The sequence below is a fragment of the Pleuronectes platessa genome, chromosome 4 (genome assembly GCF_947347685.1).
Source record: "Pleuronectes platessa chromosome 4, fPlePla1.1, whole genome shotgun sequence".
Lineage (NCBI taxonomy): Eukaryota > Metazoa > Chordata > Actinopteri > Pleuronectiformes > Pleuronectidae > Pleuronectes > Pleuronectes platessa.
This window is the reverse complement of record NC_070629.1, coordinates 8,506,130-8,532,904: the sequence shown is the minus strand read 5'-3', so window position 1 is coordinate 8,532,904 and position 26,775 is coordinate 8,506,130. Positions and strand designations below refer to the sequence as shown.

The following is a 26,775-nucleotide window of genomic DNA, read 5'->3' as shown; positions in this document are numbered from 1 at the left end:
TTTGGGATTAACCCAGGTTTTGTGATCCCAAAGCTGGCTCCCTTTTAACCAGTATGGATCCCCATGGTAAGCTGTGCCACACAGAGACCTGCTGCAGAGCATCAGATGCATCATGCTAATCAGATTGACCCTATCAGTCATTAACTACTTTTCTCCTCCCCTCTCCATGATGGTCAGAGTTGGACTCAGTGAAGCCAGGTAACCCAAACAGAGCCTGGCTGAGTTGAACTCATTTCATGCTGCAGGTCCCTGGAGCCTGAGAGATGTGGACATTTACTTGGCAGAGAGGGTCGAACAAATAGACACTTTTGAGCTGCTTTATGGGTAATGTTGCTTTAAGGGCAAAATGCTTTACCTTTACTTGGGATTAAATTTCATTGTATCTCCACTTCAGCTGAATCAGTTTTGACAATTAGTTTTTTTGTCAGACCCGCACAGGGGCTTTAACTCTGGCAAACCAAAAACACACCTGCACTGGAAGCAGGAGCCTGTTTGGCAGCCTGTCTGTAATGCAAACTGAAGTAAGTCCATTTGGTTTTCAACGGTATGACTTGAAATGTTGCTGTTAATATAGTTGCTGATATTGTACACAGTCAAGGTGAACTTGTTTGACTCAACAACACAGTGTGGGATGAATGTTGCCTCTGTTTCTATATCAAATTTTAATGAGTTATCTCTACTACAGCAACAAATACTACAAATCCTGAATACTAAACCTTACCTGTCTGTATGGTGCATTTGATTTTGTGCTATGGGTGTTGTAGAATGATGCAATGCTTCATGGCAAAGAAGTGACAACCATCACATTAAATCTTGGTTACTCACAACTGCCACCTTTTTCTCTCGGGATCACTGGCCTGTTGTTTAATCTGGGAGCGGTGGTGCCCTCCAGACCCCAGAATCCAGAAATGTAGCCAGTTGATTGCAGACTTTCAGAGGGAGAATGTCAAAGAGGGACTCCGCCTTTCATGATTTCACAACTTCTCTTTACCTCCTCTTTCTTTTTCTTCATGTGGCGTCACATCCTCCTGTTGTGTGTCTTACTCTCAATAATAGATGCAGGCGGCTGAGAGACGTCATCAGATCTTAGATTGCCTTTTGTCAAGTAGAGTGGCGTTATGCTACGTGTGCGTGCACGTGTGTGTGCGTGAAATGACAGTGTGTTAAAGACGTGTGTGTCACTAAGGTGAGTGTAGGTGGCAGGGTGCTGACAGCTGGAGACAGGTTCCAAGGTAGTGAGGTTACAATTGGTGTTAATAGACGTCTGCCTAAAGAGCGGATCACAATACACATTAAAACACATCCCCAGTCGGAGCTCATTCAGCGTTTTTCTCTGCCTGTGTTTAGCTGCGTTTTCAGGGTTTGTTTATGTGTCATCCACAAACTATTTGAACTGATTCTGCAGCCAGCATGAAGCCGCGGAGCACCCACCTGCTGTGTGTGGTAGAATGTGGAGTATGTGTTTTCAGCTCTAAACATTGGGAGAAGCAGAGACGATGCTTGCATCATATGAGGAAGTCTCCTGAATTAATACAGATTAACATGAGGGTAAAAAGTTATTTGAACCATACGTGCCGTCTGTACCAGAGTCCTAAAACTGTCCGGGTACCTATGGGTAAATTAATTGAAGTGTAATGGGTAAAAAACATATTTATTTAAATTCAGATTCTGGAGATTACATACATTATGTCGACATAAGGGTTTGTTATATTGAGGGAACAATACTACCCTCCACTCAGATAAGCATCAGTCACCATCAAACTATGTAGAACATCACAATGGATCACACAATGACTGATATAGCCAGTGGTAAATATGCTCTTAGGGGCTTTGTCGCTTGTAAAAAGTGCCACAATGTATTAGCTTTGATAGCTACAAGCTAACTACAGCTGCAGGAGCACAGGTCCTCTGACAATTCAAAGAACAGAACTCAACGACCAAACAAGAGGACAAGGATGCCATAACCCATTTGATATGAGTGACTGTGTAAGTAGCATGTGTCTTTGATCACGGCTGATTAACACATGTCAACACGTCCGGAATTGACTTGGGAATAATTTTGGTTAACGGGTCGGGACCCCTATGGGTCTTAGCAGGTGTAGTTTTGCAAAAGTGGATTCGTGCTTTAAGATACAGTATTTCTCCTGCTTCATTTCTAATTTAGTTTGCTACGTTATACCATATTATAATCAAGTTTTGCAATATAAATAAATATATAGTCTAAATATAAATGATCACATGTCCAAACTATAATGTGTCATTGGGCTGTTCCTTTAAAGTCAAATGCATCCCGGTTAATTGACTGACCTGCTGCTGTGTAAGAGAATCTGCTTATCAGCCCAGTGTGGTATCAGTCTTACTCTACCGTGTTGTGTTTGCTGTTTCCTGCCGGCCTCCTCTCCCGCAGTTCTGGTTAGACACAGTCATTCCAACCTACAGCATCGACCTGTGTAGCTGCCAGCCTCTGGGGGTTGACAAATGGAAAAAAGCCTGAAGATAAATGAAGCACAATTACCCGAGGTAACAAATGCTCCATATGATTTATGCCCGACTCAGGTTGCTTTATTTTTTCCTGGGTTTGATTCTCCAGGAGGACAGTGGTGGAGGTGGTGCTAACCCTGAGGCTGCTTTCTGCTGAAGCTCGGCCAGAGAGCAACAGACATTGACTAATGAGCTATGCGAGACCACCACCATTGATATTTACCTTGTTTCTCCACATCCAACCACTGTCTCAACAACGCAGAGGCCAGCCATCATCCTTTTTAGTTTGTTCTATTTTTTCCCCCAAGTCTAGGTATTGCTCCTGCCAAGGGGGGCCCTCCTCACACGCTTCTCCTAAAGGCCCGCCCACTGACCCCCTCGGGGCAGAGGAGAGAGAGGAAAAAGGTGAGAGGTAGATGGAGAGGGGAGAAGGTCAGACTGAAAGCTTCAGGCGTTGTGAAGAAACACACACTTCCCTGTGTTTTCACTTGTCTGAGTGATGAACTATCTTACACACTACATGGCTGAGAGTAAAAAGGCCAGAGGGGTTTTATACTAAAGTCCTAGTTGTGATGGACATGGACTGGAGTCATAAAACACCCTCATGTATGGTTGTGCTGACTTCTTTTAACAACCTGAGACCGGGGTTTACTTGAGGGCATTACCACTGTTTGTTCAGTTCATCTTTTCTGTTCTTATTGCGTATGTAACATTCTAGCTTTCCTCTGTAGAGCTTTAATTTTCGGAATCATTAAAAGTGCAGTTTGGTGAGATCGAAGAAGTAAGAAGTGAACAAGCAGTTTGTTGACAATGAGGAAGAAGTTACTCTACCTGAGGCCATGTGGAAGCTCTCGCCTCACATTTTGCATATGAGCCATTACCGCTTTGATATCTTGGCTTTGTGCATGTGAGAGTTATGAGATTTGAAAAACTGATTGTGTGCAGAGTTGAAAACGTACTCTGGTTACAAACCTCTGGCCCAGGTGGTCCCTCTCAGACTCCAGTGCTTAACCACCATCGGGAAAAATAAGAACCGCAATCCATATTTACAGTGGAACAGTCAAGCCTCTCATTTTTTCTCTCTCTCTCTCCTGCCGGATAACAAATGGCCGCAGCGATACATTCATCAAGATGGGATCAATTGTGCAATAAAGCGTAGTCTTTCTCAATAAGCTTTACAAATTCAGGGAAGCTCTTCACAGGAGGTACTAATTTGTCAGCTCAATGAAATTAATCACCCGATTGAAAAATGGCTCCACTAAGACGCAAGTGTCAGCCAAGGCGTGGCAAAATGATATAAGTGATTATTCGGGTTGAGACCATTAACCCAAGCAGCTGTTATTATGATAAATCATCCAGGAAACCTAAACAAGCCCGGCTCACTGGGTCACTGCGAATGAATATTACCCAATTCCATCCCTGTGTGATTTATGCACTGTTTGGTAATCATAACAGGTACTCTCTGTGAAATGTTGAATATACTGTATTAAAACATGGGTCAGGTTTCTCTGTGGATTGTTCTGTGTGTTATTTAACGTGCAGTACTTCATGTTAAAGGGGCAGCGCCACATGGGCTTGGGTTCTGAACTTTGTACTTTTAAGGGTAGCGACCACATTACATTGGTTCAAACAAGCAACGATTTACATAAAATTAGTCGGTAAGTGAAATCATCTGTAATCCAGAGCAAGTATAATCTTGTGTGTCTACACAAGTGGCTTTCCCATTAATACTTGTGTGCTATCCGTGTAGCAAGCGGGGCTACATTTCTTCAAGGTGTGCATCAGGCTACGAAAGTGGTCTCAAGTGTGTTTACACTTTTCAAAAGTTTACAGAGAAAACGCAGTCTGCATTAATTTTAAAGTGAAATGAAAGCTGCCCGTAGCAACACATATGACCTAATGAAACACCTGGTAAAACACAAATAGATCTAAAAGCTGAACACTGGACGGTATTGGATATCCTGAAAGCAAAGGCTCAGCAGCAACAGCTAATGTTGGCAGCACGCCTGCACCCAGTGCCAAAGACTTTGCTTTGAAGCCTACATGGTTGACAAAAATTGATAGCAACATAGACATCTACAGTTGGATAAGCTTTATTGTTCAATGTTGGTTAGCTTCTATAAATCACAAACAAATTTAAGGTGCATGCCACTTAGTACAACTGTTCATCAATACGCTTTGTACTCTGGGAGTTGAAATTACTATTTATGGTATTACAGAGAGAGTAAAGTGTCAAATTCCTGGTACTGGAATTTAACCGATTCAAATGTGAAAAGTAAACAACCCTAGCACTGAATGTTGCATTTAAAAACAAACAAAATCAAAATCACAATCAATTTTAGACAAACGTTTTAAATGTTAAGACTTGCAATACATTTACTGTAAATCAATGTAACCCATCTGACCCTTTCACATTCTCCTCTAAAGAATATAATTAAATTGTTACGTTACGATGCATTATGACACAAAGTGATGCGACAAGACATGATATGAATATATGTATGTATATATACATATATATATTGTATCATGTCATATACTCATCAGTCTACAAAAAACTGTCTTTGTGAATACAGTCTCTTATATTATCAAAAACAATCAACCAGTGAGTGTCACAGTGATGTATTTAGTCAACGTGGGCCTGTGTGGAGCTGAATGGGACCGATGGGAGGTCAGGGAGATATGAGGCTTGCTGCTATTTATTGGTTGCACAATTTTCTGCAAGTTTCCCAGTGCAGCCCTGATTGAGCCCTTTAGACACAATAGAATGGTTCACTCACATTTGAGGAGCTAAAGTTACCAACTGAACTGCAAAGACAATACTACAATCTAATGTAGTTCTTCTTTCTGCTAGAGTAAAATGTATCAGTCAAGGTTGCAGCTATAAAAAAATACCCAAATCAGCTCATCTTTCAATTTGTTGTTACACAGGTTTTCTTTGTTGTTTTATCCTGTCTTATGAACCTTCATCAAAATGCTTGTTGGATTACTTGCCAACAGCTTATCTTCTTCTTCCCACCCCCCCCTACCTCCTCTTTCCAGTCCGGTTTTATGGGGATGTATGGGGAGTGAAAGTTAGATGCGACCTCTCCAGCCGGCACGTCAGGCTGCCGTGTCTGATGTCTGCAGCCAGCGCTGTGTGTTTGCATTCAAAATACCAAGCTTCAAGTTGTAAAGATGTAAATATTGTCCATTCAGCAACTTTAAATGTTTGTGGTATGACTTTGGAAGACTCATTTTGAAGCTACAAGTTGTTTAATCAGACTATATGGTATCAGGTTAACAGATTGTACAACGTGTAATATTCTTTTTTATAGCTGTTTGTGTGTGTGTGTTTTTACAACAAAGCTGGAAATCACGTCAACACCTTTCTTCTTCCAGTTTTTTGGACAGCACCGGGATGACTCCTCGCCGAAAAACACATCTTGCCCCGAGGGAAACTGTCTCAGTTCCTGTGCAAATAAATAACAGCGCATGCAGTCAAGACAAAACAGCAATTATCCGAGACAGAGGGAGAGGGAGAGAGAGAGAGAGAGAGAGAGAGAGAGAGAGAGAGAGAGAGAGAGAGAGCTAATGTCATTCACACACCACTATTTTCATGTCCACCACTGTTTCTGTCTTTACATGTTTGCTGCGACTGTTTCCACTACTGGTAAATGTGCTTGGATTTGCGCCGTAAACTCCAGGCAGTTTGCTGTGTTTGCATAAATACTGTTTAACACTTTGATGATCATAAGGTCTTTATGAACTGATCCATCAGTGAGAGACTACTGTTATCCCCAAAGACAACAGGAGTTCATTTTGAGTTCTGTTGACACTAAAGTCTGAGCTGGAAACCGTGTCTGTGCGGTTGTTCCGGGCTCTGTGCTGCTAAGTAGTGAGCGGCTACAAATGCAGGCATGTTTCTGTGCTAATATGAGTCGGTGTATAAACTTGAGTCTTAATCCCGGCTGACAGCACAGTTTGATTTTTTAAGATGCCTTGCAATGAAAGCCTCTCCACCCTGTCTTAAGTAATAAGAGATTGCAGGTAATCTCCTGGTTTCTGGCAGGTGGCATTCCTCTACAGCAGCGCTTCTGAGGCACTGTGGGAGACGTCGTTTTTCACCTGAGAGCCATCGTAATCCTTTCTCAACACATCAATTGGTTCATTGATGAGCGCAGAAAAAGATCCTTATCAACTCAACAAGGTCTGAGTGAAAAGTTTTGTGTTGCTCTGGCATCTGTGTGTTTTTATTTTATTTCAGGCAAAGAAATGTTTTGGGCATGTGGATTTGTTTGCAGAGATATTCATCTACCTGGAAGCATGTAGGACGAATGGTATATAAAGCATCTGCAGCCAGGATCATGGGACTTGTAGTTTTATTTCTAAATTTACCGGCCAAACTGAAAATAGATTGTATTTGAAGTCGTCTATGAGATCAGTGTTTCTGTGTAGAGGTACATTTAGCTTTTTTTCTCTTTTCCATGTGGCTTGCCTGTAGAGAGATAAAATCTTTTTTGCAACACACATTCTTGTTCCTTGTCAAAACTACAACGCAACTTGAGTGACATCACTTGAGGCAATCTATCAGATTTCACACAGCTTCCCCTTCACCCTCAAAAAGCTTCATCCTTATGCAGTAGCTCTTCCCTACACTTAAATTAGCCTATAAAACTATTCTGTCAACTTTACAATACAATTGATTTTCAAATGTGAATTCAAGGTGTAAAAAACAACAAACCCCTTGATATCTTTACTGCTGTAACATTAAATTACCAGTGGCATGAGATAAGATGGGAGGTTGTGGTCTCATTTGTTTATGAAGAATCATAGTTTAATTCACGATTATAATGATTTAAAAAATGTTACAAGCTAAACTTCATGACATTAAGCACAGACACTCTCTTGTCAGCAGCCATTCCTGGGAAACAACCAATTTCCTCGCTGTGCTGTGTAATTTCCAGTTCCTGCAACAGGTGGGTGACACGTTTTTAAAGGCCAATGTAGTGATTTAAATTTAAATGGCATATTGCTAAAAAGAAACTGGAGCAATAACACATTTTTTGGCTTTGGTAATTCAGAGGTATAGAGGTTTATTACAATGGAGGAGGATAAGGTGTGGTTTCACAGTATAAATGCATGTGTGTGGAGTGTGTGTGTGAGTGCGTGTGTGTTTTTGTGGGTGTGAGTACTTAAGGACCTTTTTTCCAGCATAAACATTGAACTTGCCAGGACCAGTCGACCTCATAGGGACCAAAGCTCATGATGCAAATCGTAATTTTTGAGGTCCTGGTTAAGGTTAGTGGTAAAATGTGAATGGTGGATTGGTTTAGGGGTTAGAGTTAGGGTTAGATATGGTCTGAGAAAGGTTGGGGTTAAAATGCAGCAATGTGTCACATGCATGCAGGGACCATGAATGTTACAAAACATTTTAAAAGTCCATCTTTAAAACTACAATTAAAATCCCACTCTAGTAGGAATAAATGAGTAAGTAAGTAAATTAAATAATTAAATACGATTTGTGAGAGTAGGTTTAAAGGACCCCAGACACAGGTGAGGCAGCAGCTTTAGTTCTTAAAAACGAGTTATTGTAGAAGTCCTCCCGACCACCCAGGCCTCTCCTCCAGGTGTTACATTAAACCAGACGAGGCTTGTTAATATGACACTTCATTATTAATATTAAGGTTTGGTTAGGCTATCCACAATGACTGTAGGTCAATTAAAGTCTTAGCAAAGATAGCTGCGCAAAAGTGTGTGTGGTGTGTGTGCGCGTGTTTGTTTGAGTGTGAGTGTGTATGTGTGTGTGTTTGTGTGTGCGTGTGTGCGTGCGTTTGTGTGTGTGTGTGTGTGTGTGTGTGTGTGTGTGTGTATGTGTGTAAGCAGCTCCGTTTTCCACCTCATTTCCTCTCAGCCATCTTCTACGTACATTTCACTGTAAAGCCTTTAGTTGCACCCTGAAAGGAAATGAATAGATCTACAGTACCGGTGAGATTAAACCCACTGCACCCTCTAAGAAACATTAGAGAGCTGCTGTCCTCCATGCCTGATAATGTTTTGGAAATGAGGGAAAGCTGAGTTTTCCTCTGGCGTCCTCTCTGGCTGTGGGAGTTGTGATGTGTGTTTTTATACTGGAGCTGTGTAAGCTCTGGCCAGTCAGGGCAGATGTGAAGGATGGATTTTCTCGCACCGCTGCCAAATCACAGTTGTCTTTTCAAGGCCTCTGAAAAATTACCATGCACTGCAAATGTAACTCCTTTGAATTTTATTACAAGGCAACATTACTACCTGCACTCTAAAAATAAAGCTGCAAGATTGAGCGAATACCAACATGAGGGATTGACCACACAAAAAAAATAATCACGCCATGTTTTGGAAAGGGTTTTAGGGATTCTCCTGATAACAAAGTTAGATTGACAATTTTAAAAAGGTTTTCTTACTTAAAAAATAAATAAATATATATACATATATATAAATGCCATTTTTTTTATTGTTTTGCAGGGGTATATTCTATCGTGCCCACTCTGTTAGTATAGTCCCACTCAAATGATCCCAGATGAAAGACTCTTCACCAAAAGAAGATGATAAAGTCTTTTCAATAAAACGTGGCATCGTTGACATGTTTACACTGCATTAGCATTTCTTAGCAGCCAGCCAAGAGCAGCAATGGAGGCAGTTTCCACTGGTATTCAGTAAATATTCACTCGTCTTTGTGTGATTCACCTGAAAGGTCATATAGCAACATGTCCGATCATCGCTCAGCCCCGCGCTGATTGGCTGGCTGCCTGCTCTTCATTGTCGGGGTGCTTATACCAAGCAGTGGGTTGTACTGATTTGCTATTTGGAGAAGATTTAGACCTGTCACACATGCACACACACACACACACACACACACACACGCACACACACACACACACGCACACACACACACAAACACACACACACACACACACACACACACACACACATACACATACACATACACATACACACTGCGGTTTTAAGGCTAGGGGGGTTATAGGATTATAAAGAGGAGAAGTGAAAATTCCTGTTTGGGAGATCTGCTGAGGCTAAAGTTTCCCCATCGCACATGTCAGGGTGGAAAAACTCCCAGGAGGAGGCGGGGATCGAAGCGTCAATCCCACACTAGGCTCAGGGTAAACACACAGGTATTCAATGACCCAAACAGAGCTCTCTGGGAGTCTTTTAGCCCTGCTTGTGTTTCTTGCTTGTGTCACTCTGAATTGTAACGTTGCCACGCAACCTCATGCATATCCAGCGCTCGCAGCAACAACATACCTGAATATTTTTCTTGACATAAAAGCCAGTGTATCATATTCTTTTACACCCATGAGTGTAACTCAGCTGCAAAACTTACTTACTTACTTTAAACGTCTTAAAGCTCTCTGGAGATCTCGTTCCTAATGCATATATGTATAATAGGATGAGAATGTTGAAGGTAGTAGCAATAATTAATATAACAATAATAATGAGAGTAAACATAAAACTTAAGAATAATCAAAACTGGAACATAAAGCCACCGGCCAAAAGCACTTTGAACCACAACAACTGACTGAAAAGTTTTCGTCACACACATTTATACATAAAAACTCACTATATATACATTATTAAATGTGGGTTGAACCAGAGTTAGATTTTATTGATCAGATGAAAAGCAGGGCACACATATGCATAGAAAATATAATAAGGATTTACAAAGGCCTCCATCCTACAATGTCTGTGAGATCAAGCATCCCAACAGTGGCCTGCTCCTTCAAGACAGTGTTTGGGGAGCACTGCAGCTATGAGTGAACATGCATTACAAAGCGGCAGCTCTTGAGAGACTAAGCTGGATGTCATCGTCTGAGGGAGAGAAAGAGAGACTGCAGGGACGTGTAACAACAGAGAGAACAGCACTCAGCTCACCAGCCACTGTCAGCCACACAGTCATCTGAAAAGTCTGCATTTGTCAACACCTCCCAGAATCACTGTTCCTACGTCAGAGAGAGAGAAAGAGAGAGAGAGAGAGATTGTGTGTGTCTGTGTGTGTGTGTGTGTGTGTGTGTGTGTGTGAATGACAGCACTAAATCCTATGAGTCACCTGAAAACCATAAATCTGTATGATTTGCATAACTGTGTTTGTATATGCATGCATGTGCGTCATCTATTATTGTTTGTGTGTGTAAAAGCCTGATGTGTAGCTGTGTTGTGGTTGTGTGTATTTGCACATGAGTTATTAGCAGCGTGTGATTATGCTTATAATTGGTATAATAGAATGTAAAAATAGGCTAATGATGAAAATAGGATGACTAATAATGCTAAAACTTAGTTTTAACGATAGTGATACCGGAGTAATACTTACAAGTTTTAATGTTGTGCTTACCAGCACTTGAAAAGACAAAATATCATTAAATTCACATGTACCTATAGCCGATGTAATTAGGTGGCACAGAGTCATATTCTGATGTGTCTAAATATAGCAATATTATACTGAAGTACAAACTGTGTTTTCTGGGTATGTTCTTTTTTAATCAAAGAGTGGGATCAAGTACTAAACCTAATCCACTATTTGCATTTCGTCCATTTACATGAATATTTCTCGACATCTTTTGTTTATACTTACACTGTTAATTTCCCCCCAATTTTCAGTGTAACATGTATACATTTTACCAGTTTGTTTTTCTCCATCGTCGGGAAACTTCAGTCATTAACAGTTGTTAAGCATCTGCCCAATGAGTATATATGACTGTATCATCTGCTTACACTGGGATTTATACAGCATAGATGGGAGATGAGCGATTTAAGAGCTATACAACAATGGTCCTAGTATGGTATAGGTTCCCATTAAATGTGAAGCTACACTCAGGTGTCTGATTACTATCTTAGTTTAGCATAAAGACTGGTAGCAGTTTGGAAAATCTATTTTGGCTCCATCCAATGGTAAACAAATCACCTATAGCATAACCTAAATTAATAATCTCCTGGCAACAGTGTCCTCTGAGGTGCTATGAGTTCCTCTCCTTGTTTCCTCTTAACTGCAGCAAGAGAAACATCGGCTCTCTCTGTGTTTCTCTTGCTGCCTCAGCATTTTAACCATGGGGAGCATCTCCTGGTTTTGCCAAGGGAACTTTGCTCTCATCAGGATAGTAAAGGGCCCTTCCTGCTACTAATCCGACACTATAATCTGGCTCTAAAACTCAACACTCACAATATGATAAGTATTTGACATGTAAATATGTTGAAATAGATTTCATGGCTTGAAAGGTATCATTAAAAGCTGTTTATATAATATATTTGTAGGATCTGTATATTTCGAAAGAAAAGACTGGATTTATAAAACACTACAATAATGAAATAACAATAGCAATAAGATTTGACTTTCAGCTTTAACTCTCCTTTTCTAATGGTAGATTTTCACCTTTGTTAGGACACGGTGTCCAGAAATGAAAATGACACCAGCTGACACTTCTGTTGACCTCTTCACATAAAAGAAAAAAAAGAGGCTGTACGGAATATTGAATGTGTACTACAGCCCATTTAACACTAGTGAAGCTTAAAAAAATCAGCCACCCTTGAGAATATTTGATTCAGCAGCTAGTGGCAGTGGAGGTGATGCTGAGATCAGTCTTTGGCACGCTGTGCACCTCCAGGTCAGCCAGAGTTTAGCCAAGGAACACAGGAGCAGAACAACCCTGAATGTTGTGGGTCGGGTTGTTCTCAGGTGAGTTTAAGGCATGGATAATCTCTTCTTTTTTTTTCTTCAGTGAAGGGCCTGGCATTGAAGGGCAGGTTGCTGGTGTTGTTGGGAGCCCTGGCTCTGAGAGTGAGGTCATGGCACTGGGACTCCAGCAGTCTCCCTCAGCTCTGTCGTGGCCCCGAGGCTCCCTCACATCTGTGTGTTGTCTGAACCAGCAGCAGGCAGCTGCTCCCTCTCATTATATGCCCTAATGGATGGATCCGTTTCCCGCTGACCTCATCCTCCCTCTCCCCCATCACTCCATCCTGATACCCCTTCACCCTTGCACATACCCCCCGTCTGAAGCACTGAGCAGGCTCAGCTCCGCCCAGCAGTGGAAACTAAGGTAATGCCTCAGATTACAGCCCAGGAAGTAGGTAAACGTTTCGGTTCATTTTCACAAATGAAATTGTCACACAGGGTGAAGCGCTTCTTCGTGACATATTGTGAAAGGAGAAAGAGAACTAGCATCGAAGTTCAGTTCCAAGTCCTTCACTGTTCCCCCTATCCCTTTATTTAATGTAATTCCTCCTTTCAGCCTGCATACTTTATCATAGACTGTGTATAAAGATTGATCACATGAAACCTTCCCAAAAGTGAAGCCAAAGCATGTTTATCACCCCCTGGTGGCTCGCTGCAGTATAGATCATAAACCCTGCCTCCTCCATCTTATTTAGTTATAAGATTCTATAAAAATGGTGTGAAACATCATGACTGTCAGTGACTCGCAAATGGTTGAGTACCTGAATCCGTGATACCTTGATACTGCGGCTCCATCCCCGGTCGCTATGGCTCCAAACATTGTATTCGATGAAGACGGCTCTCTCTTTTCTCTTCTGCAAGTTTTTTCGTTCTTGATCTATAGGATTTTTCAGTATTCTTTCTTGTTATGCATTGTGATCATGTTAGTGGCTGTGTGTGTGTGTGTGTGTGTGTGTGTGTGTGTGTGTGTGTGTGTGTAACAGAGAGAGAGCATCAGTGTGCATCATTTATCTGTCCTGTCCGGTCTATTGAAAGAAAGAAAAGGCTAAAGAAGAAAAAGGATTCTCACAGAGCTTGCCACCTGTGTTTTGCTGCTGAGTAAACAGGAGCCGTTACCAGCGGAAGACAGCTTGCGGTTTGCGCTTTGGAGTTGAATTTCAACTTCTCTCGGCTCTTTTGATTCCTCTGCAGAAGGCAAAGCGAGCTATCAACACAACCTCCCATCGAGGCTCTTCTCCAGGCGTGATGGATAGAATCAATAATGCCTCGGTCTACCCAAGATATTTGTCTTTATCATTAGCTCAGGGACGCTCTGTTTGAAGTGCTGTCTGAGCGGCAGCCTCAGACTATTTATAGGCTGGGAGGCTTTTTTCACCGTGCTCATCTTCTCTCATCCCATCATGTCTGCTCTCAACTCATCTTAGCCTTGCCAAGATGCCGACCGAGGAATTACTCTTTTATCGCAAAGCTTCTGCGTTCATTACCGAGCGGCTCCAATTAATCACTCCCTATTGGTTAGCCACAGCTCTCAGACCTGTCACTCACCAAGTGTGGAGGGCTGGGCAGATCTGGCAACCAGTATCTTGAGGTGCAAAGCAAGAGAGAGGGAACAGAGGAAAAAGAAGATGGAGAAAGAAACAGAAGATTGAAAGATGGTGAGAATGTGAGATGGTTTCAACGACTCAATGATAATCTATCCTACAGATGGAGGGAAGCAAAGAGAGAGAAGGGGAGGGACTATGTGCCTTGTGATGGGAGTTCAGCGATCCAATATCTGAGTGTGTATGAATGTGTGTTTGTGCGTGTGTGTGTGTGTGTGTGTGTGTGTGTGTGTGTGTGTGTGTGTGTGTGTGTGTGTGTGTGTGTGTGGTTAAAGCCAAAATACAAGCGCAGCGGCAAAACATTAGGTTGCTGGGCAACAGGACTTCAAGCAACAGTAGTAGTGAGTTATGAAGAAAAGTGGTGCATGACTCAACTTCTCAGATCTGGTTTCAGGACGGTGCAGGGCGGAGCAGCGGGAGGGGACAAAGACAGAGAAATGTCTCCACCTGTCCTGATTTGTCAGGACGCGTGAACATTGACAGCGGTCGCTACATAGTCTGGAGGCTGGTGTTAGGTTTGGGGGGGTTTGTCCAAATCTTTTACACAGCATGAAATCGAAAGATGAGGTCAGTGCATCACATGTCTGTCAGGTGGTTTATAGGATGAGAGACTTAAGACTGAGCGTAGACAATGAGAGAGTGAGTAGTGATAGTAGTCCCCCAATCCTTTGCTAAAGTGAAAGTACATATATCTTTCCGTAAACACAGTTCATTAAAAGTAAAAGTTCTACATTCAAAACCCTGCTTAGGTCAAAGTACATGAGTGTAATGTAATACATGTAAATAATGTATCCAAATTATGGCTCCTGTACTGTCATATATATATGAAAATAAGCATTTCCCTGTTGCAGCTGGTTGCAGTAAATTAGATTAGTTTTATATTCTAGTGGTTCTCAACATGGTGATTTTTTATTGAGTCACAAGATCTGTCTAAGGTTTCATAAGAGGATTGATGGGCTACAAAAGTGAAACTGTGCCGTGGCTCTCTGTGCCAGAGCCAAAATGTACCTTGTTAGCTGTAGTTTGATCCTGACATTTATTGAAATACAGTTACAGATTAAATGCATTGAGTTGATTTCCACCAAAGAGGAAGAAATAGAGAGAGCAGGTAGGTGAGGATTCTCCTCGGATTCTAGGAAAATGTCTGTATTTTTTATAACTGCAATCATATTTACAGTTAACCTAAAAATGTGTCAGGACATTTTTTCGAAAAAGGACATTTTCAAATGAAGCCCACAGTCTAATGAAAGTCACATTATTCTCATATTACACTATTATTTATTTACACCTGCGCTTTACACTTTACATTGTTTGTTTACATTTTAAACTTTTCTCAGTAGAGTACACCAAGGCCCAACAGTCCTCACCTGTAACCACATTTAGATCCAGATTTATATTTGGATCTAAAAAAGCCCTGTATCACAATGTCTGTGTATCTGGATCCTCACCAAACTTGTATGGGTTCTTATTCTTCTTCGGTTACTTATTGCGTAATCCTTGTAACTAACAAACAAACACAGAGGAAAACATAACCTCATTGGCAGGGTGAAATTATTTGTACATATATTTACAATTATTATTTAAAGGGTACAACTGGTGATATTCAATCACAAAAATATTCTGTGAAGCCTGTGCAATGCAGCAACCCTTGCAATAACAGGAAGACTGAATGCATTTGTTGGGGACTATTTTCAGCTGCGCTTAAATACACATTTGGTGCACCACTGACTTTTTGCAGAATCAGAACTACACAGACAAAACCTTTAAATCCAATTAATTCTTGATTTTGGTCTTGGTTCAGAAATGTACAGACAATCACCAAACAGCTTCTTTGTCCATATATCATATCAAATATTCCTCTATTACCAAAGCCTCAGCTACAGCTTCAGAGGCTGTACCCTCCCCTGGCTGCTGCTGCTGTAGCCTGAGGCCATCGGGTCTAAAGTATGTCTACAGGCAGGAGCAGTTGCTGCAGGAAGCTGAGGAACTAGGATGTACAGCTGAACACCACTTCCTCAGGTAAACTCGCAAATAAGAGGCTGAGCCGTGGAAACACAGTGTACTCTCCTGTGCTGATTACAGTGAATGTGCATACCAGATGGGAGGCACACATGTTGCACTGAGCGTGCAGCGAGTCCACTCGGTATTTTCTCTCATCTTCTGCATTGGAATTTAGCTCGCACTGTAACATGTGCTTTTCCCTTCCGCTAAGCCTCCAAATGACAGTGTCTCATAGAGTAGCACTGAGGAACAACATGTGTCTGCTGTGTGTTGGTGTGTTGTGTAACACGACTAACTAATTATAAGAATGGGGTTTGAAGTGCACCTGTTTATGTGCTGTTCTGACTGTGTGTGTGTTTTCTCATGTTTGTGGTTTACAGGGTAAGAGTGTGTGCAATAATAGTTTGTATTGTATTGTTATCATCATTGATATAAGCTATTTTCTGGGAGTGTGATGCTGTTGTGGTAAAAAAACATGTGACACTACAAACTGAATACTGAATAACAACAAAAGAATAACTGATGTTATGTTGTTTGTTCATCCTGCATCTGTGTCTCCTGTCCTCACCACCACCCTGTACTATGTTATTTAACCAAATGTAAAGTAAAGGCTAACATGTAAGACAGTTGTGTGGTAGTATAAGTAGTTGCTGATTCTTTCAGAATAACATTGAGATAAGAGGATTATTATCACCACTGATGAAGCTGGTTAGCATGGTTTATCATAACCATGGATAAAACGTGTAAAACCAGAACTTGTCTTTCTTCCACTTGGTTCATGTGCAAATTTAACAGATATAATATTACATTTTAATTTATGAATTTTAGAGGTCCAGAAAGTTGGGGTTTGAGTCATGTTGGCTCAATCCCAGCAATAGGCTGGAAGTGGGGATTGAATGATCTGTTTAAATATTCTGGCTTTAAAAAAAAAAACTACATTGTGAACAGTGCCCACAACATTAGCTCTCCCTCACAAGGTGAATTTTGTTTTGCTTGCGCAAAACAAGCAAACATGTTTCAAAATAAGACTGTAGAACAGTGGAAGGCAGCCTAACATCAGTGAATATTTTATTAATTAGTGGAATTAGTATGAAGTCAATTGTCAGAATCGATTTGAATTAAATTTCTGAATGGCGATTAATTGAGTAGTGTTTCAGCATATATTTTGAAGCTGCGGAAGATGGTCTCATAATAACTTCTCTATTTTAAATATGAATTAATTAACTTGTTTATTTTACTAATTTCGGTTCAACCCTCCCGTGTGAGATGTATTATAATCTCTTGTGGTGCTGCCATGGAAAACTTTATTTGGATTTGTAATAAGGGAACAAAGAAAACATGTTAAAATGCCAGAGTCACTGAGAAACCAGAACTAGTACAACTCTTGTTCATTAGCTGTAATATATTTTTTATTATTTCAAAAATAGAAACTTCTCGTGGCTTATTATATTTGCCATTATTTAACAAATTTGTAATTTCAGTAATATTTATATCAAAATCAATCCCTTATGATCCTGAGGGTTTAAAGTAGGATATCAAATTCTTATTTTTAAATTTATTGCAGTTTTAGGAGTTAAGGAGATAGTTCCAAACCAATAATATAAATGTTGTTATTGTTTTAGAGGGTGAAAGTGGAGATCTCCCCTGCCCATCCCCTTCCCCAATATGATCTCTTAAAAACATAGTCTGTGCACGTTGTCCTGTGTAAATGTGTCGTTCAGTAAGAGCGTGCACTCAGGCAGTAAAGCATGCCGGAGAGACCATTTCATAACAGAAAGGGTTCTTGGGGGACAGTTTCCAATCGTTTCCCTCCAAGAGTATGTGTGTGTCTGGAGGATTTCAGTGTTTAGCTGCAGACTCAACACTTGCTGTGCTGACAACACAAGGCCTTGTCTGATAAGAGCGGCCTGCTGCTCTCCTGGCCGGCCCTGCACTGCTTCACCGACACCTGCTGCAGCTCAAGGCTCTCAGAGATATTATCTGACCTACATTTCCTGCTGGAAATGCGAACGCATGGACTGGAGTGGACCTGAGCTGCACCGATTGCTCTTACTAAACGTGTGTGAAGCAATCAATCACTGGCGGCTGATTTATAGTCCGTCACTGGGACCTTAAAAGTAAGACTTTCAAAATAAAATCAACTATTAAATCAAAATTACCCCCTGGGACTCATGCCCTCTGTTATTTGCCACCACAGAACAATAACAGTGTCAGAAGTGACTCACTGAGTGTCATTTGTTCCTCTCTGTCTGACAGAGAGTCTCATATTTCAGAGGTTCCTTCTCAATTTCTCACTATCTGCGCCTCATCTCGAAAGTCTACCTGTCAAAAGCCTCGATTTCATCCATGACTGAGTTTGTCAGCTCGCAGATTAATCTACTGTTTATTTAGCTTGCCCGGACTATCTGCCTTGAGCTCAGCAGAGAGTGATATTGGATCCTCTCTTCCGCACATACCAGTAATGTCACACTGAAACTTACATGTCAGGTGCCTTTGTGTGCGTCTCATTCACTCAGAGAGACCAGAGTGACGAGGAGGAGAAGCTGCAACACATTGTTTAGCAACTGTACAAGAAGCCTGAAGGGTCGAGGGTCAAAGAAACAGGAGCCTGACAAATAGAAAATTATGAAAATCTTGTAGAACAGGATGGAACAGTATCGCTTCAACATCATGTTATCAGGATAATATAGTTGATCCCTTTTTGATCAAGGCTGGTTTAAACTTTCATCAAATAATGAAGTCACTAAATATAATACGTTAGATTAATTTTTTTGTTGTTGTAGTTTTTGCCCAAATATCATGGCTTCCATGTTTTGTATCATTAGCAGAGTATCGCTGAAGACAATTAAAGGGCCAATACACCAAATTTACACATTTAGATCAATTTATTCTAAAATAACCCTGATGATGTTATAAGGCTTTCTAAATGAAAGTTGCTGTCATCAGAAGTGTGACCTCTGCTGCTTTTATTTTGACCATATTTGCCACAAATGTATTTCCAGTGCAATAATAAACTGTTGGAATTACCTTAGGTAACCACCCATCAGCCATTTTTCAACCCAGAAAATCTTTATCAAGTTTGTAGTTTTTGGATAAGTTACGATTATCACTTTAGTCGTTTTGTGTCTTTATTCTAGAAGCAAGTGTAAGATGACAGGAAAAGGGCAGAGAGAGAGAGGGAGAGCGAGAGAGAGAGAGAGAGAGAGAGAGAGAGAGAGAGAGAGACAGAGAAGGAGATAGATATGGGAAATTACATAACAAAAGTACATTTCTGTAATCACACCACACATGTTGAGTTTCATTGTCAGTGCTGTCAACTCTTGACATGAGGGTGCCCTATGATTACTGTAAAATTGCATAATTCAATAATACATAAGTGTAGGTAGGGCACCTGCAAAAATACCTCTCAGCAGGAGAGAACTGCAATCATGACTTATAAATACACACACACACACACACTTTCTGAATCTAATAGTTTGAATCTGAGCCAACATATGTGCACATCATAACGTGGTTGACCAGGTAAGACACGTGCTCTGTTAATGAGAACATGTGATTCACTTCCTTGTAAAAGGGCTGTTGTCGGTCAGGCTTTGTGTTCGGTTTCAAAAGGTTTTGTGCACAACAAACAGCGAGCCTGCACGCATGACTACAGTGGTTGTTTCTTTCCTTTGTGAGGATCAACCCACTGCTGCTGTCCTTTCAGGAGAGCAGGGAGACTCACCAACAGGGTGTCCAAGCAAAGACCTCAACCAGAGAAAAGTCACTGCCAAGCTGCCTCCATGCCTGTGAACGCTGCCAGCAACGTGTGACAAGCTTTGCTCTTAAAGGAAAACTCCTGTGTTCAAGAACCAGGTCTCAGCTGCCAACGTTAACAAAACGCTTACCATGTCTCTTGATATTACAGCCAGGCATTGGCCCTCCTCGCTGCAGAGTTGTCAGAAAGCAGGAGGTACAGGGTGCTGTCACTTTGAATGACTCCATGAATAGGCCCAGGCCCTTACATAGCCCACCGGGTGGCTGTAAGCTGTTTTGACACGGGCACTAATACCTCTCTTGCACTTGGCCGAAGGGTTTGGGTTCAGAGCTTTGTCCATGAGGAGGAACGCTGCAGCGTTTGGCAGCTCAAGCCTGCGGAGACAAGAGTGGTGCTTTCCTGTCCGGCTGACATGGGAGGGAGTGTGACATGTGGCTCTCGTGGCGCTGGATGGATGTCAGTCACTGCTGCTCATCTGACCGTCTGTCTGTCTGCCTGTCATTCTGTCTGTCTGCTACCCGGCAGCCTCAGGTGAATAATGTGAGAAATAATACATTTTCTTTTCTGGTCTCCCTTTTGCACTTTAGAAAAACTGAAATGTGTGTAACTGTGATTTGACTGAAACACAGACCCACCTTTATCCTTCATACTTACAGCCCTTCACACATCTTAGCTCCAATGTGACAGTTGTCCAACCGCAACTCCATATCAGTTTTATTACCCATATACTGGAACGCTTAAAAATGCATATCACATGACAACTCTCCTGCATGTGCAAGAAGTTGTATCACAGTGAAATGCAGAGTTTAACTGCACAACAGCTGTTAGCAAAGACAACAGGGCCCGCTACGCTTGTAATTGATTATCTCTGTTGTTCTCCACTGGTAGTCGAGGCTAATAATGGTTGTTTTCGTTCAGAATGGGGTCATGTGATAGGAGCCTGACGAATCAGCAAAGGCCACGTCATGACCTGAAAAGACCCAATCAGCAAGCGGTTGTGAGTGTCCCAGCTCTCATTCCGCCCGTTCAGACTAAAAATAGAGTTCTCAAGCTAAAACGGGGCCAGCAGTGTTTCCAAACCTCTACGTTTTAGCAGCTCAAAATAGTGTGGGCGCCAGGTGTATCCACAGCAGAGATGATATGTTTTCAATTGAAATTGTAGTGGTATGGATGTAGCCTAATCAAGTGAGGGTAAGTTGAATCCCATCAATTGCAAAGCTTGTCTTATATCTGCAGGCTTAAATTTGCACTATCTACAGCATTATTCAGGTGATGGCAATCAACAAACTTCCAAATATAATGTAGTAATGACAGAGCAAAGCACTGGGCCTGCTGCATGCATTCATACGACTATAAAGAAGTCTGGATAAATGCCCCCCCCCCCCACCGATAGCAAGTACATATAACAGTCATAAAAAGTGTGGCAGGTTGAGGCAGCAGATTGCCCCTGAGCACGACAGACAGTCAGAGATGTGGCAGAGGATAAAACCTTACTGACATATAAAGTTACACTCGTGTTTTTATTGGTAGGATAGAGTTCAGTCTGACATGAATTTTTATGAGCGCAATACACATGCACGATCAATCTCATGATAATATCACTTTATTACTTTAGACGAGATATGATGATAGGGTTTTTCAAAGGGAAGTGTGAGACTTTCCAATTTTTCTATATCTTTATTTGTGTCAATGGACACTGTATGGCATTTTCTATTTGTAGTAGTGTTACATGAAAAATCTTTACCACTTTAGCATTTAAAATGAATTAGTTTTTTAAAGTTATCAAGTTTAGCACTTTCACATCCTCAACATTTCAGTTCTGGTTGTTATGGTGTTTACAGCAATCCTGACACACACTGGAGTCATTTTCCTGAAATTATACAGAGGGGCTGTAAGTGAGAACGTATATTTCCAATTGCTTCGTACATTCTCCTGAATGTTTTCCTTCCAGCCCGCCTACAGCAGAAATGTCAGAAAAATTTAGGGTGATTGCTCATTGTGAAAAAATGAAGTTTTTAACAGGCGACAAACACGCGTTTGTACATCATGTCCTGCTTTCTGCATGTACTCAGACGCAAGACCTCGCCTGAACACTGAGGACATTTTCCTCCTGATATCAACTTGTTTGACCTGAACAATCTCCTTCTTCATATGTGAAAGACGAACCCCAAAAAAAATTCAGACAATCTTAAAACAGTTGTGTGTAGTAGATCACATGTCCTTGACAGCTAACTTAAATATTCATACTTACAGAGAAAAGACCATCCCAATATAATTTTACCATGCAAAACCCAAGAAATCACAGTGGTCTCTTAGGTGTTGCTCGGCGAAATGGTTGAAAATGATGGTTTAAAGTTATGTGCATGTGGTGACAATGAGCACTGAGTCAAACTGTAAACTCCTGTGAGTATACAAATAATCTTAATCTTAAATAAATAGGGGAATGAGGTTAAATCCTCAGCAGTGATAAGGCGGCCTAACTACGGGAAGCTAAGGGAACACAAACAGCTGCAGATAAGGCAGGTTTGATCCACTGTGTGCGCTGCAGACCAAAGGCGCTCGGATGCTGTCTCTGTGTCGTCTTGCAGACAAAAGCCAGACGGAGAAAAAGAGCCGCTGCAGACGACTACCACGGGGAGTTATTCTCTCTGTCAAACATGTTTGCTGTGGACTTGCTTGTTTGTTTATTGGTGGCTTGTCCCGTTTGGAATCTGAGAGCTGATCCAGTGCTTACAGTCAACCCTGCAACAAAGTGGGAGAAGTGCTCAGGTTTCGTCTGTTTGACTCTTTGTCTGGAAATCACAGGTAAAGATCAAGGGAAGAAATATGCTCTTGTTGTGGATAATTAAGATGTGAGGTAAGGTTGTTTATCTGTGCATCTGAAGTGTTTCCAAGCTTTACATTCTCTGTGCATGTAGTTTAGATGCACTGGTGGCAGACGTCTTAACCTTTATTTGATTTTGTCTAATTCTACTAAGAAATATTTCACTTTTCCTAAGTGCTCGTGTCTAGATTGACAGTGGGGGAGCAGGCAGAGGGTTTGAAACAGTCTGTCTTTCATATTCTTTGAATGTAAACTGGACCCAAAGTGAGCTGTGCTGACTCACGGCTCTAAAACACACAAATCATCAGCCAAACATCTTCTGTCTTTCCACGAAAGCAGAAAGTTTCAGCCCTCGCCACAGCAGACTAGCAGGCTCAGCTATGCATTACTGCCATCTAATGGTCAGGGAGCAATAAAACACTGACATCACACACTCAACTCAGTATATTGTTCACTGAAACAGCTGTTACATAAGCCCTAGTCCTGTGAATAAATATGGGATGCAGAAGAGGCACAATTATTATTTGCCCTTTAAAGAAACTAGTGTGGCAGTGTTCTAAACCTGTCTGTTTGGAATGGCCTGTCCTCTTGTCCTGTGTCAATGTTCAAGAGCTACTTCAGAATGGTTCCTTATCATTAGTGAGTCCTCCTCAAACAGTTGCGAGATATATCGTCACTTTTAATTGTTTGTGTGCAGAGCTTTTTATAAACAGTCAATGGAGCAGGGGGAAGTGACACAACTTTGTGCTACTCCTGCCTGGTTTATCTGCAGTGAAGATTTTATCGTCAATGTTTTTCACCAAATCAAACTGAATTTGTTTTACTACTGTTCATGTCTGTGGTTTATATATAATATTCTTATTATATCGATTAACTTAACTGAAGTTATAAAACAAAATCTTAAGACCCATTACTACTTTTAGAAAACATCTCTGTAAATCTCCTCAATACAAAGCATTGCAGCAACATAACAAACGTTTTTACTTGTCCAATTGCCAAGCAGGAAGTGATTCTATGAATGTTAATGCATCAAGATCTGCACCAAGCGACACTCGAGAATATCTGTCTCAGTCCGATATACTGAAATAAAAATAATAAAGTCATCAAAATGGTCTGGTAACGATTTTGACCCTTAGTTTGACCCAACCACCGACTGCTGCTGTAGGAGGACGAGGAAGAAGGCCCATTGCCCCGCCCCCCACTGACAGCAGAGCCCTGGTCGCCTGTTTATTAAAAGTGTTCAAATTAAACACAACACATGTCCAAATCAAACCAAGCTAAACTACACTTTCCCACACCATCAATAATATACATGCCTGGTGTGAAGGTATATCCACCATATACAGACAGAAAGACGTCTGTGGAATTAGCAGAAAGATTATTTGAGGTTTAAAGAAATAATGAGTACAGTCCTGAACTCATAGCTCAGCAGTAGCCTCTAACCGAGAACATTTTCTTTTACGTGTGTATTTTTCGTGTTCTGCCAAAACAGCTGCCCCATCATTGTTTGGTGACAACTAAAATCATGAGCTGATTCAACCTTATCTGATCACAGCAGCCCACCTCCTTGTGTATCTGCGGCTTACGGCTCTTATGGGCCTTTGTGACTTAATTACATGTATCAAACATCAAATAAAGGCTGCAGCTGGCTCGTGGCTGTGTGTACAGTGCACCAGCTCACAAACATTGCAATATCACAAAAGCCAAAAGCACAAAGGGGACGGCGAAGTGTATCAGTTTCACAAGCACCGGTTAAACACCGCTCCAAATGTAAGGAAATACACACTGAGTGGCGGGGGGGAGATAAACACACACTTAAAAGCAGCACGTTGATACACTGTATCCGCTGTCGGAACAATTCACCTGCCGCCATCTCTCAGCGCGGCCATTCACAGCCCCCACCATCTCTCCTCTGCCAGAGCAAATTGACATGTCATCACTTGACTATATTGATCAAACCTCAGGTGCAAAGTAGAGCCGCCCGCTAGACACCTTACCTAACTTTTTTTTTCTCTGTCCCTGTAACTTCAGTGATGTGACACTCGTGCCTCTTTGGAGTTCAGTGTCGGCAAACACGAGGCTGAAAGCTGCCGTGGACTCCTTTAGAAACCACTACAAAACCTGCTTTAGCTGTAGCTCGCCGGCTTTCAGTGCCGTACAAACACAGAGCTAATGTGATCCTGGCTAACCCCGGTGCCCACAGTGGCCGCACGAGTGTCGTCTGCTGACAGCTCCTGTTAAGACTCTATTGTGTCGACATGGCCACGGAAGACAAGAGGTTCAGTGACAAAGGGTGGTTAAAAGCACAAAGGGGACATGGTACACACTCTTATCTTTCTCTCTCTCATCACAGCTGCCTTTTCCTTCTGGCTGTCGCTCTGTCTATCACTCCGGATGAATGGGGATCCCCAGGCCTCACCTCAGCTCCTGCAGGAGAGAGGGTAGTGGGGAGTCTGGAGTGGGGGAGGAGGGCCTCGCCAAGCTCCTGGACCGCCAAAGACAGGTGCAGGCCAAGATATGAGAGGCTCATAATGGTGCTGACAGATAAGTTGCTCTCAGAGACTTTGGAGGGAGCTCTGTTGCTTCCTCAGCCTCTCCAGTCCCACTCTTCCTCTGCTCATTTGTCTCAGGCTGTAACTTCTAGAGCAAAGGTGCTGTTGTGCCTTGTCACTTTACACGTGTTCAAAGCAGAGGAAGAAAAAACCTTCTCCAGTTTAGTCTCATAGGGGGAAAAAAACTCCTCGTTAACGTCGAGCTGTATCCAAGACTTTTGGCAGGGCCTAAATGAAATTTGTGTCAAAGAAACATCCAGCTCATATCAGATATTAGTCACTATTGATTTTCCATTTAAAATGGGATTCCCCTGATTTAATTTCTCTAATTCTCTCTGATGTGATTACAGATATGTACTTTTGTTATGTCATTTCCCATCTCTCTCTCTCTCTCTCTCTCTCTCGCTCTCTCTCTCTCTCTCTATATATATATATATTTATGAATCAAGAGAGGAATAAAAGAAAATAGCAGAACAAACTTGTTGTATTGTCTGTTTCGAGTAAATACACACAGAGCAGTAATACATGTGAAATTAATGCAATTAATGTAAGGCAGAAATTCACAATGTTTTCTGTCTGAACAAACCTTTAGCATCTTCATTACAAAGTTCTATTAAATTGTGTTCTTCGAGACTTTTGGATGCTGTAAAATGCTTTAGTCAGCTACACTTAAATAACTCATATTCACTTCTTTTATAATCAAATGTAATTTAATGTAATAACCAAGTCAGGTTATAATGAGTCAACTTAATCTGCCCAGTTTCATAATTTATGTTCATGAGTTGTGATCATTTAGTAAAGTTGTTTCAAAAACTCTGTTAGCTTAGCATGCATTGTACTTGTGTTATGTATCTGTTTGTATGTTTCTCAGATGAGTCACATGGTCTTCATCCATGATGCCATCCACTTCAGCTCCGCCCCACCTCTGTGCAAATCCCTTAAGTCATACTTCAACAACCAAGTAATACTGATTGGAAATTACAGTAAGTAAAAAAAGTTAACTTTTCATGTTGATACAATTTATATTTGGTTTCTTATACTATATTAGTTAATTTATGTAAGTTTATCATCTTAAAAATTGAGATCTCTTAACATTTTCTTTGCAAAGCATGTGAGCTGTACTCCATGAAGGGTACAACCTTAATCCTTTGTACCAAAGTCTCTTCACCAAACTGTTTCATGTCCTGTTTTGGGAGACTTAATCAGCCCCTCCATATTAAAAAATGCAAAAGGTCACTGAGGTCACAGAGACAAAGGCCTTTATGAGGGGGGGTGGAAGCCCTGTGTGCTGGGGATGACAGATGCCGAGACGTGATTGGCCTGTTCCTGCACGGATGGGATTCGCTGTCAACAGGTCCCAATTAGTCCAATCAGAGTGGAAGGAAACGGCACAGAAAGGATACTTTGTGAGCGCCACTGTTTGTGAAGCTGGAGGCAAAAACAAAACAGTCGCTGGTTCTTTCTTCCCACCCCACCGGGCCATAGCAGACTCAATAGGGGCAAATTAACCCAGGATTTAGACTCCTTGTTGCATCACTTTGTTGACACATGGTGCTGTATGGGGCTACATTGTTGCAGCCTCAAATGTAGCTGTTGATGTAAATATTGCCACGTACATGCTATTGTGTTTGTGAATAGTACTCAATGACCAGAGCTACTTCCTGCCACAAATGTGTCATCGGGAGCCTTTCATATCGAGCACAAACACAGCCACAATCCATGCAGCAGTTCACATGAAAACTTATTCATCAGGGAAAAATAGGGACGGGGCAGAGCAGAGGACAAATGCTGAGTCACATTTAGAAAATAAAATTATTGAGAAAAAAAAGCTTCTGAATAACTGCAGAAAACAGATGGTGATG

The 26,775-nt window shown here is 41.5% G+C and overlaps 1 long non-coding RNA gene across 1 annotated transcript; it reads left to right on the top strand.

Moving 5' to 3' along the window:
* Window positions 1–22,068: 22,068 nt before the first annotated feature.
* On the top strand, window positions 22,069–25,896 carry LOC128438694 (uncharacterized). Its single transcript, XR_008338379.1, has 3 exons — window positions 22,069–22,342; window positions 24,715–24,864; window positions 25,785–25,896. It is a non-coding gene; the product is annotated as an uncharacterized LOC128438694 (long non-coding RNA).
* The last annotated feature ends 879 nt before the right edge of the window (window positions 25,897–26,775 follow it).